At 39.2% G+C, this 20,585-nt stretch overlaps 1 protein-coding gene and 1 non-coding gene across 2 annotated transcripts in view; both read right to left on the bottom strand.

The window, feature by feature from the left end:
• The window catches only part of LOC121281847 (SRSF protein kinase 1-like), an 85,109-nt gene that overhangs the window by 48,801 nt on the left and 15,723 nt on the right, over positions 1–20,585 (bottom strand). The gene's annotated exons all lie outside the window — the stretch shown is intronic.
• Positions 12,657–12,766, bottom strand: LOC121282707. The gene has a single exon (XR_005944123.1). It is a non-coding gene; the product is annotated as a U6 spliceosomal RNA (small nuclear RNA).

The following is a 20,585-nucleotide window of genomic DNA, read 5'->3' on the forward strand; positions in this document are numbered from 1 at the left end:
AGACCACAAAGATGGTTCACAATTGCTCCTTTGTGGCAACTGTGCTTCCTCTCCAATGGAGCACATCTGCCCGAGTCAAAACATTGTGCATTCAAGCCCCACTCCAGAGATTGTACACATTTTAAACTGGCATTTTAATGCAGTACTGAGGGAGTGCTGCACTATAAAAAGGTGCCATCTTTTGAAGCAGACACTAAACTGAAGTCATATCAGATGTGCATAACAGACCCGCTTACACTTTGAAGGTCAGCAAGAGAATCTCCTCCAGAATTCTTGCTTCAACCAATACTTTTCATAGAATATCTAGTCATTTATCTCACTGTTATTTGGGAGACCAAGGTTGGCTGCCATGTTTTCCTGTATACATTATTTTGGCTGTACCTCAAAAGTCTTGCAGTGCTTTAAGATATTTTGAAGTCATGAATGGTGCTACATAGTGAATGGTCCTGCCATAGCAAGCTCAACAACAGTTTGGGTGTTGCACTGATCTGGGGTAGAAGGGAGCTGTTCCAGTGGGATGGTCTTCACTTGAACCGTGCTGGGGCCAGTGTCCTGGTGAATCAAATAACTAGGGCTGTAGAGAGGGCTTTAAACTAAATAGGAGGTGGGGGAGGGTTCTGGAGACAGGGTACATAGTCTTACAAAACAAAGGGGTATGGCAGCTTTTCAGGGTAGCTAGTTAGGTATTGATACCCAGAGTGTAACAGAAAGGGACAGAGTGTACAAACATTTAAAAAAAAGCAGCAAATAGAGTCAAAGACAGAAAAAAACTGGTGAAAAGGCAAAATTAATGGCTCTTTGCTTAAACGCACGCAGTATTCAGAACAAAATAAATGAATTGTCACAAATAGAGGTTAATGGGTATGGTCTTAGACATGGTTACAAGGAGATCAAAGCTGGGAACTAAATATTCAGGGGTGTGAGATTTTTCAAAAGGACAGACAGGAAGGTAAGGATGATGAGGTAGCTTTGTTAGTATGGGATGGAATAAGTAAGATAGCAAAAAATGATCTTGGATCGGAAGATGTAGAGTCCATATGGGCAGAGGTAAGAAATAACAAGGGGAAGGCGACACTGGTGGGAGTAGTCTATAAGCCCCCTAGCAGTAGCTATACTGTAGGACAGAGAATAAATCAGGAGATAATGGGGGCATGTTAAAAAAAAGGCAGTAGATTAATCATGGTGGACTGTAATCTTCATGTAGATTGGGAAAATCAAATTGGCAGAGGAAGCCGTGAGCAAGAATTCAGAGTGCATTCGGGACAGTTTCCTAGAACAATATATTGTGGATCTGATCAGGCTATTTTGGATCTGGTAATGTGCAATGAGGCAGGTTTAATAAATCTCAGAGCAAAAGATCCCCTAGGAAATAATATGATAGAATTTAGCATTCAGTTTGAGAGTGAGAAGCTTGAGTCGGAAACAACTGTGCTAAACTTAAATCAAGGTAATTACAGAGAAATGAGGGCAGAGTTTCTGGATTGGGCTGGGAAAGGAGTTTAACAGAAAAGACGGTTGTACAATGGCAGGCGTTTAAGAAAATATTTCATGAATCATAACAAAAATATATCCCAACGAGGAAGATGGATACGAGGGGAGTAAACCAACCATGGGAGTTAAGGATAGTATCAAATTGAAAAAAAAACATACTATGTGGCAAAAATTAGTGGTAAGCCAGAGGATTGGGAAAGTTTTAAAAACCAACAAAAGATGACCAAAAAAACAATAAAGAGGGAGAAAATAAACTTTGAGGGTAAACTAGCAAGTAATATAAAAACAGACTGTAATAGTTCCTTTCAATATATAAAAAGGAAGAGAGAGGCCAAAGTGAACATAGGCCCCTTAGAGAATGAGGCTGGGGAAATAATAATGGGGAACCAGGAAATGGCAGAGGAGTTGAATAAATACTTTGCTTCAGTCTTCACGGTAGAAGACACTAATTGCATACCATAAATACTAAATAATCAAAAGGCGGGGAAGAAATAAGTACAATAACTATCACTAGATAAAAAGAACTAGGGAAACTAATGGTGCTAAAGATCAATAAGTCCCCTGGACCTGCTGGGTTGCATCCTAGGATATTAAAAAGTCGCTACAGAGATAGTGGACGCACTGGTGGTAATCTTCCAATAATCCTTAGATTCTGGAAAAGTCCCAGAGGACTGGAAAACTGCCAATGTAATACCCTTATTTAAAAAGGGAAGACGACAAAAAAGGTAACTGGAGGCCAGTTAGCTTAACATCCATCATTGGGAAGATGTTAGAGTCTATTATAAAGGATGTAATAGCAGAGCATTTAGAAATGCAAATTATAATAAGCAGAGTCAGCATGGCTTCATGGAGGGGAAAGCATGCCTGACAAATTTATTAGAATTCTTTGAGGAGGGAACAAGCAGAATAGATAAAGGGGAGCAAGTAGATGTAATATATTTGGATTTCCAAAAGACGTTCGATAAGGTACTGCACATAAGGCTACTTAATAAGATAAGAGCCCATGGTGTTGGAGGTAGTATATTAGCATGGATAGAGGATTGGCTAACTAGTGCAAGACAGAGTTGGGATAAGGGGGGCATTTTCAGGATGGCAACCTGGAACTAGCAGAGTGCCACAGGGATCAGTGCTGGGGCCACAACTATTTGCAATATATATTAATGACTTGGATGAGAGATGTGAATGTACTATTGCCAAGTTTGCAGATGACACAAAAACAAGTGGGAAGGCAAGTGGTGAGGATGACACAGAGGGACATAGACAGGTTAAGTGGGCAAAAACTTGGCAAATGGAATATAATGTGGGAAAATGTGAGGTTATGCACTTTGGCATGAAGAACTGAGGAGCTGAATGTTATTTAAAATGAGAAAGACTGCAGAAAGTGTAGCAGAGGGGGATTTGGGGGTCCTTGTGCATGAATCACAAAGAGCTAGTAGACAAGTTCAGCAGATAATAGGGAAGGCAAATAGAATGTTGGCTTTTATTTCAAAGCAAATGGAGCATGAAAATAGGGAAGTCTAGCTAAAACTATACAAGGCACTAATTAGGTCACACCTAGAATACGGTGAATGGTTTTGGTCCCCTTATCCAAGAAAAGATATACTGCCATTAAAGGCAGTCCAGAGAAGGTTCACTAGGTTGATCTCAGGTATGGAGGGGTTTTCTTATGAGGAGAGGTAGAGTAGGTTGGGCCTGTACTCATTGGAGTTTAGAAGAATAAGAGGCGACCTTGTTGAAATATAAAAGATTCTTAGGGGGTTTGACAGGGTGGATGCTGAGAGGCTGTTCCTTCTGGGAGAATCTAGGACCAGATGGTATAATCTCAGAGTAAGGGGTCGCCCATTTAAGACAGATATGAGGAGGGATTTCTTCTCTCAGAGGGTGGTGAATCTGTAGAATTCTTTACCGCAGAGGGCTGTAGAGGCTGGGCCATTAAGTATATTCAAGGTTGAAATAGACAGATTTCTAATCAACAAGGGAATCAAGGGCTATGGGGAAAAGGCAGGAAAATGGAGTTGAGGATTATCAGATCAGCCATGATCTCAAAATGGCAGAGCAGACTCAATGGGCCGAATGGCCTACTTCTGCTCCTACATTTTATGGTCCTATAATCTTTTGTTGCTGCAAGCTATGGGATTATCTGGGATTTTAGGATGCTGGAGGAAATCTTTACACTTAATTTGCTGTAATAGATGTCTGATGTTATCATCACCATAACGTAAAGTGACATCTATGGATCTGATTTTTTTTTTAACATATTGTAAAGGCAAATCATTAAGGGAAATGTACGAAAGTTAGTTTGCTGCAGTTGCCCTTTTGGAAAGTTTACCTGGAAACAATTGAATAAATGTCATTGTGTGCAAGTAATTATTTTCTTAAATATAAATTTAAAATCTAGATTTAAAGTGATTGAGGGTCTCAGTTACTGCTTACTGCGGTTGTTTACCTGATGGAGACCAAAGAAGAAGCAAACTTCTGGCATTGAATTTAACATGTACACCTGTGGTAGAATTAGGCAGAGTCATGGATTTATGAAAGAGAAATCATGTTTCACAAACCTGCAAGTTTTGTGAAGATGTAACTAGCAGGGCTTAGAAATAACAGTGGTCTACCTACACAACAGCAATTTTTAAGCTGGGAACATGAGTGATAGAACCATAGAATTAGACAGCACAGAAAAGGGGCCATTCAAATCTTTGGTTGAGCTAGTCAATTAATCTCACCCCTCACCCACTCTCTACTCTTTCTTCATAGCCCTGCATTTTTCATCCAAGTATTTATACAATTCCCTTTCAAATGTGACTGCAAAATCTGCTTCCATGCTATCAGCCAATACATTCTAGATTGCAACTCACTGCAAAATAAAATTTCCTCATGCCACCTCTGGTTCTATCACCGTAAGTTTGTTCTCCTGTTACCAACTATTCTGCAACTGAGAGATGGTCTTTCCTCCATCAAAAAAAAATCCTGATTTTGCACTTCCCCATTAAATCTCTTAAGCTTATTTTTTCAAAGGAAACCAACACCAGCTTTTCCAGTCTTCACATAACTGAAGCTCTTCATCTCTGGTACCATTCTAATAAATCTCTTGTGCATCTCTTCTAAGGCCTCAACATCCTACTGGTGCCCAAAATTGGAATACTCCAGCTGAGGCCTAACCAGTAATTTATAAAATACTTGGCATAATTTCCCTGCTTTTTACTCTTTGCATTGACTAAAGTCAAGGATCTAAAATGCTTTAACAGTTGTATCAACTTGTCCTGTCACATTCAAATATCTGTATGCATATGCCAAGTGCTTCTGCTTTGCAGAAACTTTAAAATTGAATTACTTAGTTTATATGCCACTTCTCATCCATCCCACCAAAATGCAGTAAATTTTATTTACCATGCATCTGCCCAAATCTATCTATGGTGCCTCTTCAATATCCAATAAAGTCTTATATAACAGTCATGGTTCTGTGGATAGCATTCTTGAAATCTGAACACTGACTGAGACAAGTGTCAACCCAGGGACTGAGCACAAAGATTCAAGGCAAACACTCCAATGCAGTACTGATGGGATTCTGCACTGTTGGAGGTGTTGTCTTTCAGATGAAATGTTAAATCGGCTTGCTCACGTGGATGTAAGAGATCCCATGACAAAATTTCAAAGAGCAGGGGAGTTATCCGAAGTGTCCTGGCCATTGTCACATTGCTGAAAGAGTTTGCTGTGTGCAACCTGGCTGTCATGTTTCCTACGTTACAACAGTGATTATATTTCAAAAAGTACTTCAGTCACTCTAAAGTGCTTTGAGACGTACAGTGGACATGAAAAGCACTACATAAATGCAAGTCTTTCTTTCAAGAATTTTTTAAATCGGGTTCCAGTCACGAATTCACGCTAACCATTTTTTTTTAAAAAGCTTGAAAAGTTAGACCATACGCAGAACTGATGATGTAAGCAAATGGACTGTGGATATGTCAATCCTGGGAGTATCATTAATTTGCACCCAACACATGTTTTGCACAGAATCCATTTTGTTTAATTCCTTCAAAAGGTACATGAGAATGGAGCCCACCAAAATTAATTTCCAAACATACTAAAAATAGTTTAATTTCTGAAAGAAATTTTATTTTTACACAACTGGGCATGTGCTGCTGAGACTCTCATGGAGTTTCAGTAAATAACAGTGCATCAGTGAAATTCTAGCCCAATATATAGTATTGATCCAGACTAGGGTAAGAAGGCACAATGCCAGAGTACAGTTAACTATGAAGATAACCATAACAAATTCAAGAGGACGTAGTAAAGTTAATTGGCAGGAGGGTAGATGAAATGTGATACGGAGAAATGAGAGGTGGTAGTAAGAAAGAGTGTGAATGAAGAATTATGCCTAAAAGTTACAGCTTTGAAAGCAGTAAAGGATAGAGCTTTATGTATATTTAAACAAGATCAAATAATGAAGCTGTAAAATAAAAACATGGAATCTTAAGTTTTACAAACTGGGGCACAGAATACAAAAAGCAAAAAAGAAAAAATTCTAAACCCATGCATATTATTGGTTCAGATGCAACACGTGGTTGTGTTACCTTAAGAATGATGACAAAGCTGTGGGGATGGTGAAGAGATTCATTAGATAATATTGCCCCTCATCTGTGGTGTTAAAAGAAATTGAGTTCTGAAAAGGAGATACGATGGTAGTGCTCCAAATGTTTTGTGAAGGTAAACAAGGAAATATTTCCACTGTTTGATCAGTCAACAACCAAAGGACATTTAAAATCACCACTGAAAGATTAGAAGTCTTTTTTACACACAGAGGATTGTTTGGATGTGGAATGCTCTACCAAAAATAACAGTGGGTGAAAGTGTAATGAAAGGGAAGTGATAAATACTTTAGAAAGGTGAAAAGGTACAGGGAAACAAGAAGCAAATGGGATTAAGTGGATAGCACTTTCAGGGAGGCAGCACAAATGCCATCGGGTTTGTAAAATTCCATGCGAATGATTTATTTTACCTAAAGTTCAATCAACATGGGGCACATAAAGAATAGATAGAACTTTTACGCAATAGCAAACTGTCCCGCTTTGTCAAGCAATCTTGTTCTAAGTGATTCATCACTTTGGGCATCAGCACAGGTTTCAGACCTGTAGCCAAAACTTGCCTGGTCTGTTAAATGCAAGCTCGTTCCTTCAATAATTTGCACAACCAGCCTTGGGCCAGTTTACAGATACTGCATTTTAAGGAAAGCAGTCAGCCAGAAAGCTGCATAAATGCATCCAGAAATCAAAAGAAACATTTGATCTGACTGGTCCCACTATAAATTAGCATTCATAATACAGTAAGATGATAATGATAAGTCACTCCATTAGAGTTTGCTTCCAAAATATCTGTATTTAATTATTTTGATTGCAGAATTTTAAATTCTTAAAACAAAGGTGTTAAAAAACAGCCTCTGGCCTCTCATTTCATTTCAATCAAATAATCCCAGCTTTCAGCCACCAGGGCTTCAAGCGAATCTTTCTTTCATTGAGAAGTTATGTAATCAAATGTTATGAATATTTCTTGGTGGATATTTCTTCAAGATGTTCATTCCACTCAGCAAATTTCACAAAACTGTCACAAATAGAAACCATCTGAGTTCTTTAGCTTGACTTTGTGTAATGCTAAACTGGCCATTTAAAAAAAATACACACAGTAACATCCTCAACATAAAGGAAAGTAAATCTCCAATAGCAGGATGCTAAACAAATTCATAATACCTTCAGTATTAAATTCTCTTAGATAATATTCAGTACCTTGAATCCAGAAACAAAATATGACAAGTTTTCCCTGCGCAGGTAAAGCTAGAGAAGTATTTAGAAGCTACAAGCTAGCAACTTGGTCGCATTAAATCCTAATTCCTGATGTCAGCCACATTTAGCTATAATTCCAACTATGTCCAGGTTCGAGTTGCTTTCTACCTCTTCCACCGCACCACCCCCACATACCTATGTGGATTTCTAGATTCTTCAAATATCCCCAATAATGGAGGAGCCCAGCGTATCAAGTGCAAAATATAAGGCAGAAACTGTTGCAGCTATCTTCAGCCAGAAATGCTGATGGATGATCCATCCTGGCCTCCTCCACTGGTCCTCAGCAGAGATGCCAGTCTTTGGCCAATTCAATTCCATTCATGCGAAATCAAGAAATGGCTGAAGTCATTGGATACTGCAAAGGTTATGGGCCCTTACAACATTCCAGCAATAGAACTGGTGACTTGTGCTTCAGAACTAACTGTGCCCCTAGCCAAGTTGTTCCAGTGCTATTACAATAGTGGCATCTACCCAGCAATGTGGAAAATTGCCCAGGTACGTCTTGCCCACAGAAAGCAGGACAAATCCATCCTAGCAAAATTTCACCTCCATCAGTCTACTTCAATCATCAGCAAAGGTGATTGAGTTGTCAGCAGTGTTATTAAGTTGCATTTACAACAGCAATAATCTGTTCACTGACACTCAGTTTGGGTTCTGCCAGGGCCACTCAGCTACTGACTTCATTATAGCCTTGGTCCAAACATGGACAAAAGAGATGAACTCCAGAGGCGAGGTGAAAGTGACTGCCCTTGATATCAAGGCAGCATTTGACTGACATCTAGGAGCCCAGGCAAAATTGAAGTCAATAGGAATTGGGGTAAAACCTTCCACTGATTGGAGTCATACCTGACAAAAAGCAAGATGGTTGTAGGAGGAAAATCATCTCAGTTCAAGGGCATCACTGCAGGAGTTCCTCAGGGCAGCGTCTTACGCCCGACCATCTTCAACTGCTTCAATGACCTTTCCTCCATCATAAGTTCAGAAGTAGGAATGCTCTGCACAATGTTCTGTACCATTCTCAACTCCCTAGATACTGAAGCAGTCCACGTCCATGTGCAGCAAGAGTTTGACAACATTGAGGCTTGTGCTAAGTGGCAAATAACATTTGCACCAGACAAGTGCCAGGCAATGACCATCCCTAATAAGAGAGAATCCAACCAATTTCCACAACATTCAATGGCATTACCATTGCTGAATCCCCCACTATCAACATCCTGGGGGTTACCATTGACCAGAAACTGAACTGGACTAGCCATATAAATACTACAAAGAGCAGGTCAGAGGCTGGGAATTCTGCAGAGCACAACTCACTTCCAGACTCCCCAAAGCCTTTCCACTGTCTACAAGGAACAGGCAGAAGCGTGATGGGATACTATCCACCTGCTTGGATGATTGCAGCTCCAATAATGCACAAAAAGTTCAACACCATCCAGCACAAAGCAGTTTGCTTGACTAGCAGCCCACCCATCACTGACACACAGTGGTAGAAGTGTATACCATATGCAAGATACATTGCAGTAACTTGCCAAGCCCTGTTTGACTGCATCTTCCAAATTCTCCATCTCGCCACCTAGGCTGATAGGGGCAGCAGATACATGGAACATGCCATCTGCAAGAGCCACACATGCCATTCTAACTTGAAATTATGTCACCGTTCCTTCACTGTCACTGGGTCAAAATCCTGGGAGTCCCCAACAGCACTGTGGGCATACCTACAACACACTGACTGTAATGGTTCAAGGTGACAGCTTATCACCACCTTCTCAAGGGCAATTGGGGCTAGGCAATAAGTGGGCTAGACAGCGAAGCCCACATCCCACAAATGAATAAAAGTCTCAGCAACACTGCATTCAAGCCTCCCTGTGTTCCCACCTACCACAACTGAAGCTATTTTAGCTTTCAGCCAATAACATTTAATCCAAAAACAAAGATCACTAACAGACCATGGATAAAAGCAAAATATTGCAGATGCTGGAAATCTGAAACAAAAACAGAAAATGCTGGAAAAACTCAGCAGGTCTAACAGCACCTGTGGAGAGAAAAACAGAGTTAACGTTTCCAGTCCGTACGACTCTTCTTCAGAGCTCTGAAGAGTCATAAGGACTTGAAACGTTAACTCTGTTTTTCTCTCCACAGAAGCTGTTAGACCTGCTGAGTTTTTCCAACATGTTCTGATCTTGTATCAGTAATAAACCGTGTTGATACGAGTAGCTATAGCAATAGCTTCAGGTTTCTGCATAATTTGGTATTTCTACATTTAAAATAGAAAAGATGTGCCTCAAGGTCAGGCAAATTTCCCACCCAAAGTCATTGCTTTGCTGCCTAAATAGTTTTGCCACTCTATAGCAACAAGTTACTGATTCAAGTTTTATCCATGTCCGAGTAAGTCAAATTAAAACGATCAAGTCAACATTTAAACATTAAAATTCAACAACTTATGCTAAACTAAGAAAAATGCACATTTGATAATGGTACTTCAAAAAGGAAAGGCAGACATTCACAGTAGCAAGAATGCATTATATATTAAAGAGCCAAAATGTTTCACTGATTTTAAGGAATGTTTTTCAAATCTGTACCCATCACCAGCCATCCTGAGAAATCATTTATCTAATGAGGCTGATGCAAGCCCCTCCACACTTACAAAAATGTGAATATATGAAAATTGTGGAATAGGGCATGCAAACTAACTGTAATGCAGTAGTTACAATATTGTCAAATATATTTGTTTCCTTTGTTAAAATAAAAGTATATCTGCTCATCAAATTACATTGAAACAAGCTGAGACAATCTTATGTACAACTTCTAAAAGATTCCAGTCATCAAGAATGTAGCATAACTGGAAGCAGGTCTGAACTTCAGGAGATCACAATCACTATGCAGGTGTATTGCCACTGTCTTCCCAACTTTACTGTAAATAAAAAAAAAATCAGTTATTTTTACTAAACTGCTTTGCCAGATCGGAAGGCAAGCAGCATGGCAGTAGTTTGAAAAGGCTTATTCAGTGCATGGTTCTTCCCCATAGTTATACAAAATTCCTGAGGGCATTTTCTCCAGTAAAGTGCGACATCTTTCTTTGTAACTGAAAGATTGGTCTTGGAAATAATATTAATTAGAATTGGTACAAATAGTAACCCATAAAGCTTAATTAGAAGCCAAGCAGAAAGAGCCACCACAAAACAGAGACAACTAAGTGCTTAACAGAAAAACGAATCTTTATTGTAGTTTGGGTTGATCAAGGCTAAGGATGTTCATTCTGGGGAAAGGAACATTTTTCATTTCAAGCATATGATTGAGCATAGAGCGCTTTATCGTGCCTGCATACATGTCCTCTCATCCGAAAATGTTTTAAAACATTTTCCACAAGTGATTTATTCCCAATCAATCAAAGTCAATTCCCAAACAAACTCCCCAATAGTCTCAGAATTACTTTTTGTACTCAGGTCTCAGTTTTTAATGAATTTTGAATTCAACTGAATTAGAGCAAAGTACGAAGTTACTGTACTAGATTCCATCAATAGGACAATCATTCTCCCTGGGTTGCTGCAGGGTGACTATTAACAGAATTTTATAGGTAACACATAAGCACTAAGAAATGCACAAATGTAATACCAAAGTTAACTTTTATGATTAGAGCAGCTAGATTCAGTCTATATTTTGAGGGATCAATACTTGTCAATGCACATTTGGAGGCAGTTATTTTAAAAATATACATTGTCCTCATTTCATAGGTTTTACTATAAATTCTACATTTAACAACTTGTCACAACTTGTAACTGTGCCCTCCTGTCAATAAGGCTGGCAGAATTACTTAAATTAACAGGTTTGGGGCAGAAAGGTAGTGAAAGAAATCCTGCGGTGAAAAGATACAGGCTTAATTGGAAGGTGGCAAGAAGACAACCAAGTCATGTTCTCATTCAAAAGGTGAAGGCTGGAATAAGTTGGAGCCCAATAAAACTTGCCCGGGGTATATAATGGTTGCAAACAGAGGTAGGTTAGGGTCATCAAATTGGAAGAAGCAGGCAATAGCCTGGTGGTGAAATAGAAGTTTGGAAATGTGCTGTGACAGCCCAGTGTTGATGATGAAATAGGAAATTGCCATCATAAATGTTGACCATTAAACATCACCACAAAAGTGGTGCTCAAAAGTAACAGGAAGAAAGGTTTTGGTGACAGAAAATACATGTGCAAGATTTTTAACATCTAATTAAGTATTCTGATAAAAAAATGCAAATGGAATCACAATCAGAAAAATTAGTCTTGCATGTTTCAGTGTAGTCTCTCAGAACTCGCTTTGATTTGTCCAAACATTTAGAATTGTTTTTAAAAAAAGAGAAGCATCTTTCAGGGAAGTGGCTCAGCAGGTTGAGATTTTTTTTTGCTTCATGCATATGACATAGCTGCAACACTACTATCAGACAGGTTTGATAGATCAGCTGGTTCTTTTCTGTCTAATGTTTCCCTATGTTCTCCACGAAATAGTCATTGCCCAAAATACAAGATACGAGAGTAACAACAGTCTTTCTCATTCTGCAATACAAGCAAGCACTGGTCCTTCTTCCGCCCATGAATTAAGATATTTCTTTGCCAGGAAAAACTTAATTTTATGAGCTTCTCAATGGTCAGTTGGTAGTGAACTCTTCAATGTCGTGGGTCAGGAAACATCAAAGAATGAGATAAGGTAAATTGTACTTGTGTACATTTCAAAATCTTTGCAACAAAGCCCAGAGACTTGGCCCAATCTCACTACTATTTTATTTATCTTTGTTTTAAGTTCATTCAACTGCCCCTTGACTGATTTTAAAAAAAATTTCTACATCTCTCGCATTCTGTCAGTTTGTTTAAAGTGTCCTTTGCGCCTTAGTTAAAAAAACATGTAGCAGTTCATGATTCTAGCACAGTACCCAAATGACTAGATTAGCAGCCCATTGCTTAACTAATACTGACTACCAAGTCTCAACAAGACAGGTCATCCAATGTTGTGGGAGCTGTGTGCCTCAGAATCCACACAGACCAATTCTACAAAGGTGTCAGGTAATTTATACAATCTACAAGGTACGAGAAGTAGAATTAGAAAACCTTGAATAATGGACATAAACTCCTTCCAGCTTTACCCGCAAAAAGTCAAATAAGAAAGAGTTGATTTTTTAAAAATTCGTTCATGGGGTGTGGGCATCGCCAGCAAGGCTGCCCATCCCTAATTGCCCTCGAGTGCTTGATTGGCCATTTTAGAAGGTAGTTAAGAGTCAACAGCATTGCTGTTGGTCTGGAGTCAAATGTCGGCCAAACAGGGTAAGGATGGCAGATTTCCTTCTCAAAGAGATATATTTTTTTTAAAATATGGAACACTTCACAAATTTGCGTGTCATCCTTGCGCAGGGGCCATGCTAATCTTCTCTGTATCGTTCCAATTTTACAATTGATGGTAATTTCATTGTCACCATTACTGAGACCAGCTTTGCATTCCAGATTTATTAATTGAATTCAAATGTCACCAGCTGCCATGCTGGGATTTGAATCCATGTCCCCAGAACATTAGCTTGGGTCTCTGAATTGCTAGCTCAGTCACTATGCGATCGTCTCCCCATCGAAGATCAATCATGAAGGTCAGTCACCAAAAGTTCTATAGTTAATGGGTAATCACACTTTGAAGTTTGTACAGCTGAACTGCTCGAAATAGCCATCCCACTTAATATGGGTTAAACAGTACCATAGTAATTGATAAAAACAAAAAAACTGCGGATGCTGGAAATCCAAAACAAAGACAAAAACAGAATTACCTGGAAAAACTCAGCAGGTCTGGCAGCATCGGCAGAGAAAAAAAGAGTTGACGTTTCGAGTCCTCATGACCCTTCGACAGAACTTGAGTTCGAGTCCAAGAAAGGGTTGAAATAAGTAATTGATGCTGATGGTAATAGAGAATGGCTAGCACCATTTACCAGACACAGGCTGCTGGGATAAACAGGCAGTGTAAGTGATGGGGTTGTATCAATTAGTTAGCAGATCGCCACTAAGCTCACTGCTAAAATTCTACGTAGTTTAAAACAGTTTGCATCATACTGACAGGTTACAAGTAGTTCAACTGGCTATTAAACATAATCTGCTCAGGAGAGCCCAAATTACAGGCAATTGTTGTCAAATGAGGTGGTAAACTAACCTACTTTGTGTTCATGTCATGGAGTTTGCTGTTTACTGGTGCCTCCTCAAATGACCAGTGCAGATCAGGATACTGACAGCTTCCAATCTGAACTTTGCATTGACCTCTGTGTGGATTCTGACACACACAGCTCCCACAACATTGGATGATCTGTCCTGTTGAGACTTTGTACAGTCAGTATTAGTAGCTCATAGTTAAAGCTGTGGATTAAGGCCTACCACCAATTTGATTATATAATCCAAGTATTCAACCCTTAAGTGCAATACTGAGGGAGTGCCTCCACTGTTGGAGGTGCCATCTTTCAGATGTGATATGAAAACCGAGGTCCCTTGTGCCCGCTCGAGTGGACACAAATCATCCATTCATATTTGGTGAGCAGGCAAGTACTTCCTGATGTCCTGGCCAATATTCATTCCTCAATCAACATCACTAAGTTATTTCATCATTATTTCATTGCGGTTTGTGGGACAGGTAAACAAAAAACCCATAGGGCTGACACTACAAACAAAGAGCAGGGCTGTACAAAATGCCCTCACGAGCCAAAGGAATCCTGGCTGGAAGAAACCGGGCTGCAGATGCAAAAAAGGTCAAAATCAGGCTGAAGGAAACAGGATCCAAATAAAAAAATTAAGTTGGCTGCAGGACTGAACAGACACAGGGATAAAGTCGAAAGGAAAGAAACTTTTACTGCAAGAGAAATCCCCTGCAATAAATCTCTGTAATGAGGGAGCAGAAGTTCAAAAGCCAATGACTGGATGGGTTGCTTTACAACAGGAGGTACCCCTCTCATATCATAAAAATTCAATGGACCTCTTTCACCATAAATATTTTTACAGTGTAGAATTTAATCATACTAAAAAGATATATTATGTTTTACTGAATGCTGAGCAGCAACTCTCTCAAGACCTGCAGGCATCTTAAAGAATCATACATGCATGTCACATTTAATGCTCATCCTGACTCCATTATGGTTAAGTTAGAACACTGTCATTAAGGTGGGTAGACAATCACTAAAGCTGACAAGAGTGCTGAAGAGAGCGAGTGTGTTGACAGCTGTACCAACTCTCTCTTCTCTTCCTATTTGTTACTAGCTAGCTTTGCTCAGACCAGATACTGTCTCCTTGACAACACGGCACTGGGGTTCCTCTGAGGTCAATCAGCAGTCTCAGATTCCTCATATCCTGTGCAAGTTTGGGGACGGACTAACATTGTACTCGTGTCAGCTAGTAACTCGAGCTAGAAGGTAAAACTGTGCATCCTGGATACTATCATTTGGGGACAAGCAAGAAATATACATTAAATTGTCCGTGCAAAGGAGACAGTGAGCAATAGAAAGATGTGTGTGACCTCACCTTCACCATCTCTGTAGTCTCCTCTAGCCCCATAACCAAGATATCAGTTCTCCTCTAATTCTGGCCTCTTCAATCCCCTGATTTTAATTGCTCCACTGTGTCCCAAGTTCTAGAATTTGCTCCCTAAACATCTCGGCCTCTACTTGGTCGTAACGCTCCTTAAAAGGGTTTTCTTTGGCGGAGGGGTTGAGAACCAGGGGATACCGATTTAAAGTAATTGGCAAAAGAACCAGGTGCAACATGAGGGAGAAGCTATATTTATGCAATAGTTAGATCTGGAATGCACTGCCAGAGTGAGCGCTGGAGGCAGATTCAATCGTGGTTTTCAAAAAGGAACTGGATAATTATGAGGGGAGAAGATTTGCATGACTACAGCGAAATGCAATGGGTGTGGGATTAGCTGAGCAGCTCTTTTGGTGAGTCGGCACAGGCGCAATGAACCAAGGGGCCTCCTTCTCTACTATTACCATTTCATGATTCTAATGAACTTGAAATTGTCACAGAATCCTAATGGGCCAAGAACTACTGCTCCACAGCACTACCTGGTGAAAAAGGAGCCTGAAGCTGCAGTGATAAGCAAACACTTACATAAATATCTACATTTTAAATGCTTATATGGGGGAGGGGGGGGCGGCAGCGGCTGGTTAGCTCCACTGACTACAGTCTGGATCAAATCAATGCCTTCTGCATTGGGTTCAATGCCCGCTCTAGCTGAAGCAGACTCAGGGCCTACCTCCTCATTCTACCCATAGTAAAAAAAAAAATCACAGCATTAAGCTTGCTGGTCATTTGCGTTTTTTGCACAGGCTGACTTCTCAAAGGGACAGCGCAGGAAAAGACAGGGGTGCAGCAAAACTTCCAGCATAGACAATCATCTGTTGTGGAAGGATCAAAACCAATTGTTTAAGCAAGGATAGGAGTGCAGGGGCTAATTGAACCAAGGCTAGGAGCATAATTTATTCCCCTTTTTAAAATCATACAAAGGAATTTACAATGGCAACATTAAAATAACAATATCCAGTTTGCGGACAATGCCTATAAACTTATCCAGCTATAATTATATTTCTTTGCTAGTATTCACAACATTACTGTTAGGATGTAGTAACTGGAACAATAGGTTTAGATGGTCAGTTCTATTATCAATGTGAACACAAGACTTTATATGGGAGATAAAAATACAAAAGTATAAAGTTAAAAATTCAAGTTGAGAATGATTCCAATAAATAAATTGCTACAAATTAAATATTGGCATTTTGACAAAAATAATTTCTCAAAATACTTGACTGCAGATTCACCTTTAAAAAAAAAATATGCTGCTACAATTTGAACATCAAACTAATCACCATGCAATATCGAATCAAGAACCTCAGAATGATTAATGTTGCTTTCAAAAATACTGGTAGATATTAAGGCAAGCTTAATGCAGCAATTAGAACATTTAGCCTCTTCTCCTGCTTACAGTAAAGAATTACATGCTTCCAAGCGACATATTCCAACTTGGCCAAAACAAAAAAGAAAATCACTATTTTGCTGTTGGCTATTTACAACAAAAAAGGAAAGATCACATTTTGAGAATGCGACAGTTCGTACTTGCAAACCACTTAATACTCTAACTTCCTGAAGCAGAGCTCCTAAACCTACAAGACAAGAATAGTGCCCAACTGTTAACTGAAGAAAAAAGCAAAATACTGATGCTGGAGATCTGAAACAAAACAGAAAATGATGGAAAAACTCAGCAGGTCTGACAGCATCTGAGGAGACAAAAACTTTGAGTTAACATTTTGAGTCCATATGACTCTTCTTCAGAGCTGTGAAGTCATATGGACTTGAAACATTAACTCTGTTTCTCTCTCCACAGATGCTGTTAGACCTGAGTTTTTCCAGCATTTTCTATTTTTGTTAACTGAAGAAAATGTGCAAAAGATTAAAATGGGGTAAAAGAAGATCCATTTTTTCATTTTCACATTTGGTAATTTAAAATTCCAAGTTAATACTGCTGTGTAATTTTATATCTTTTTGAGCTGGTTTCAAATCAGAAATACAATACAATAAGGCAAGAGTGCTGTGAAAAAGGTCATAAAGGCAGCTGAACTCATTTTATCATTTGGTTTCCTGAAAGGGAGAAGTGAAATTGACTTACGGATAATATTGTCCATGAAACTCATGAAAAAAATCAGCAAAAACAAAATCATGCAACAGAATGCTGACTGTAATAAATTATACATGGGAAAAAGTGACTTCAATAGAGTAGAACACAGTAAATTATGGCTAATCCGCAAATATCAAAAAATAAATAAAGTACTCAATATTCTAAAAACATGACCCATGGCATACATGCTGAGACAGCACTCACTTAAAACTGATTTAAAAAATAGGAAAACAATCAAAGTTTAGGAATAGGGAGAGAAAGACCGCAAACAGAATTTTTGGTAAGCAAATTCCCTTCAAGTTACACTCCTTGTTTTGAACTAAATTAATTAGACCACGGTCAGCCATTTCAGTGAAGGAAAACATGAAAGTTGTTCTACTGCATTCAATAGTTCTTATGTCAACAACCTGCCAATTAAGCATCAGCCAATCAAGTATCTGGCACAACATATATGCCAGATTGAACACCACTGCACTAAAGAACAAATTTAGAAACCCCAGTGAAAATAGCACCAGAGACAAAAGGCTCGCAAGACTGCATGCAGATAATTTCTATAGATTCAACAAATTCAGCGACAGTACAAACTCAAATACCAGGATCATCATGATTAACATATACTGGGGAATCCAGATAGCTCCTGCTCCAATTTGAAGCTCACCTATACCTCTCTGTAGATCCAAGCCAAGAAAAAAATACTAACAGAGTTGGGATAATTGCACTTGAAAAGCAGAAAGGTTGGCTTATTTGGAGTTTGAGACAAGGTCTTCCAAGTCTAGACATCTTGGAAATAAATGAAGAAAAATGTTCAACTTGGAAGTGGGTCAATCTGAGCATGCCCAAAGTATGCCAACCCTAAAGTCTGTGGCATGTTACAAGCACTGTGTCCACAACATCTCAAGGGACATAGAAAGAAGTAATCTTTCACACACATACTTCCACATCCATTAGGCAGCAGGTTGAAATGTATGATCAAAAGTTTCAATATCATACTACATGCACATTATGGTCAAAGATCAAACGGTCACCAGAACATACCTTTTTGAAGCATGATGTAAGGTGGTACTGGGGAGCACTCTCTGCTCTTCAAAATGCGAACACAGTAATCTCTTGATTATGGAACCTAACTTGTTCCCAGAAAACAGCATAGCAAACAGGAAAAACTTCCAGAAGATAACATAACAAGGGTGGGTTACTTTCCTGACATGGCTGCTCCTCCAGGCAGACACAGAGGTCACTCAGTGGTGGACAGCAGGAAATGGTGAAGAAGTCTCAGCTTCTACCTCAGCCCTGGTTGGCAGCAATACAGACACAGAGAAGGTGAGCAAGTGCCAGACCCAAAGTCCGGGATTGCTACCAGGACCAGAGTCCTGCCTTTACTGGCGATTAGCAGCCAGGGCCCCAGGAAAGCCACAAGCCCACTCCAGCCAGAGTTGCAACTGGGAGAGCCCGGAGCAGCCACAGGCTAACAGCCCAAGTAGGGGTAGTGGGGGGCAGGAGCAGAAAAATTCCATCCTGCCGAGAATCACTCAGGAATCACAATAGCAGTCCATTCAGTCCCTTGAGATTTACCAACCAAACCAAAAACTGAGGTCGCAGCTGGCAGCACTTTGAGAAAGTTCATTAATATGAAACCCACTCTAAAACAAGTTATTGGAAAACACTCTGATTATTGTGCGTACTTTTTGAGGATTTAAGGAGAAGACCGTCCTCAGCTATGGACAGGCAACAAGTACTAGTAGTAGCTCTCACAGCTCAAGAGAACTCAACCAACAAGAACGAACCCTGAAAATAGTTGATCAACTGAGGACATTTGAAAGCTTGGCAGCTTCAGCCACCATCATACTCTCAGAACTGCAAAAGTTTACAGCAAAAGAGATAGCCAGTCTACATATCTTGTCTGCCAGCTCTCTGTTCGAGTGATCCAAACCTAATCCCATTGCCTTCCTCACTCCAAGTCCTGATGCTTCAAATAGTCATCCACTTTTCCCTTAATGCAGGTGTCACTGCTTCAACCCCACACATTCATTGGTAATGCATTCATTGCTCCAACAGCTTCTGAATCAAGATATTTTGCCTAACTTCTGCCCTGTGAGGATTTTAAATTGATTGCCCCTTGTTGCGAAGTCCTCAACCAGAGGATCTTTTCACCATCAAAACATTCACTTTTCCATTTCTTTCTCAAAGTGTTAATTTTTTTTTTAAATGCTCAAATTTCCTCTGCTCCAGTTGAATTAGACTAAGTAGCTCACTTCTCTCCTTAAAAGATGAGTTCCATCTCTGGTAATTTTACTCTATATGCTCCAATGTCTTTCCTATAATGGAATTTCAAAACCACAGTTTAACCAATATTTTGCACAGAGTTACAAATGCAAGGTTTTATAATAAGTTTATGTTGTTTTGGGATGGATTCTTTAATTTGGGATAAAATGGAGGAATGAAGGAGGTCATTTGACCTTTCTAGATTCTGCCCGACAAGCTTGATAGCTTTGGTTGCTCAAGCTTACAATGATGCCCTGGTTGTTTTACTGGGAAGAAGGTCCAAAATATTTACACCTGTAAACAATGACCCAGACAGATATGGTGACAGTGGATAGCATCAAGATGATATAATAATGTCTATAATGTTATTGGAAATTATTTGAAAATAGAGTTCTAGTTGTGTCTGTGTCTTAATTGGATTAAAGCCAGCTGGTCTAGAGTCTTTGATGCATAGACGAGAAGTTAGTTTGAAATGTTAATTAAGTAAACATGGGGGCAATTTGCATTTTTTCTTTAACCAAACTAGTATACTTTGGATTCAAAGACAGAGAGTGAAATATTACACTTAACCAGGTAAAGCTCAGAAACAGTGTTTGTGTTTATTTTTCCCAAGGATTACTCAAAGTGGGTATTATGAAAGGGCTGTGACTTTGGAAGAGGTGTAAATTCATAAGACATCATGATACAATGAAAATGTGATTGCAAATAGGAAAATATTAATAAAGGAAGAGAAGGCTGTTGGTAAAAAGGAGGGGGTTTCCAGGATCTAAAGCCTCCAGCCTGTAAGCCTCATACCACTATCTACAAGGACCCAGAGCTGAAAGAAAATCATTTTGAATGCTACTGCACAGCGTGCGCTTTGCCAACAGTCTGTTTAAATGTGTTTTAATGTTGCATTAACGGAGATGTAACTAGGAGTCAGATTAATTAAGGGATTTTTGTAATTATTATAGTAGTAATTTGTAGACATATGTATGTGCTTACGATCTTTCTTTTATTAATAAAATGTTTAATTTAGTTTTATAAAAACCTCTTGAGACTCGGTGGTCTTACTCCTACTAAATTCAAAGCCTGCATCTCAAAACATACAAATTGCAAAAACTGGTTTAGACAATTGTTTCAAGTTTCCCTCTGGGACTTGAGCAGCCCAGCATTTACTATTGAATGTGTCACAGTAATAGACTGTTAGTTTCCAAGTCCCAGGAAGATGCTAGGAATGCCAGGTTTTATAAACTATTATACTTTAAACTGCTTATTTAATTTCAAGATAGAATGCAGTTAGAAGTGTAAAAGATAGCTAATTAGCATTTCTACCTGGATACATTGCCACAGAGATAGGTTTTAAG

This window comes from Carcharodon carcharias, chromosome 9 (assembly GCF_017639515.1).
Source record: "Carcharodon carcharias isolate sCarCar2 chromosome 9, sCarCar2.pri, whole genome shotgun sequence".
Taxonomy (NCBI): Eukaryota; Metazoa; Chordata; class Chondrichthyes; order Lamniformes; family Lamnidae; genus Carcharodon; species Carcharodon carcharias.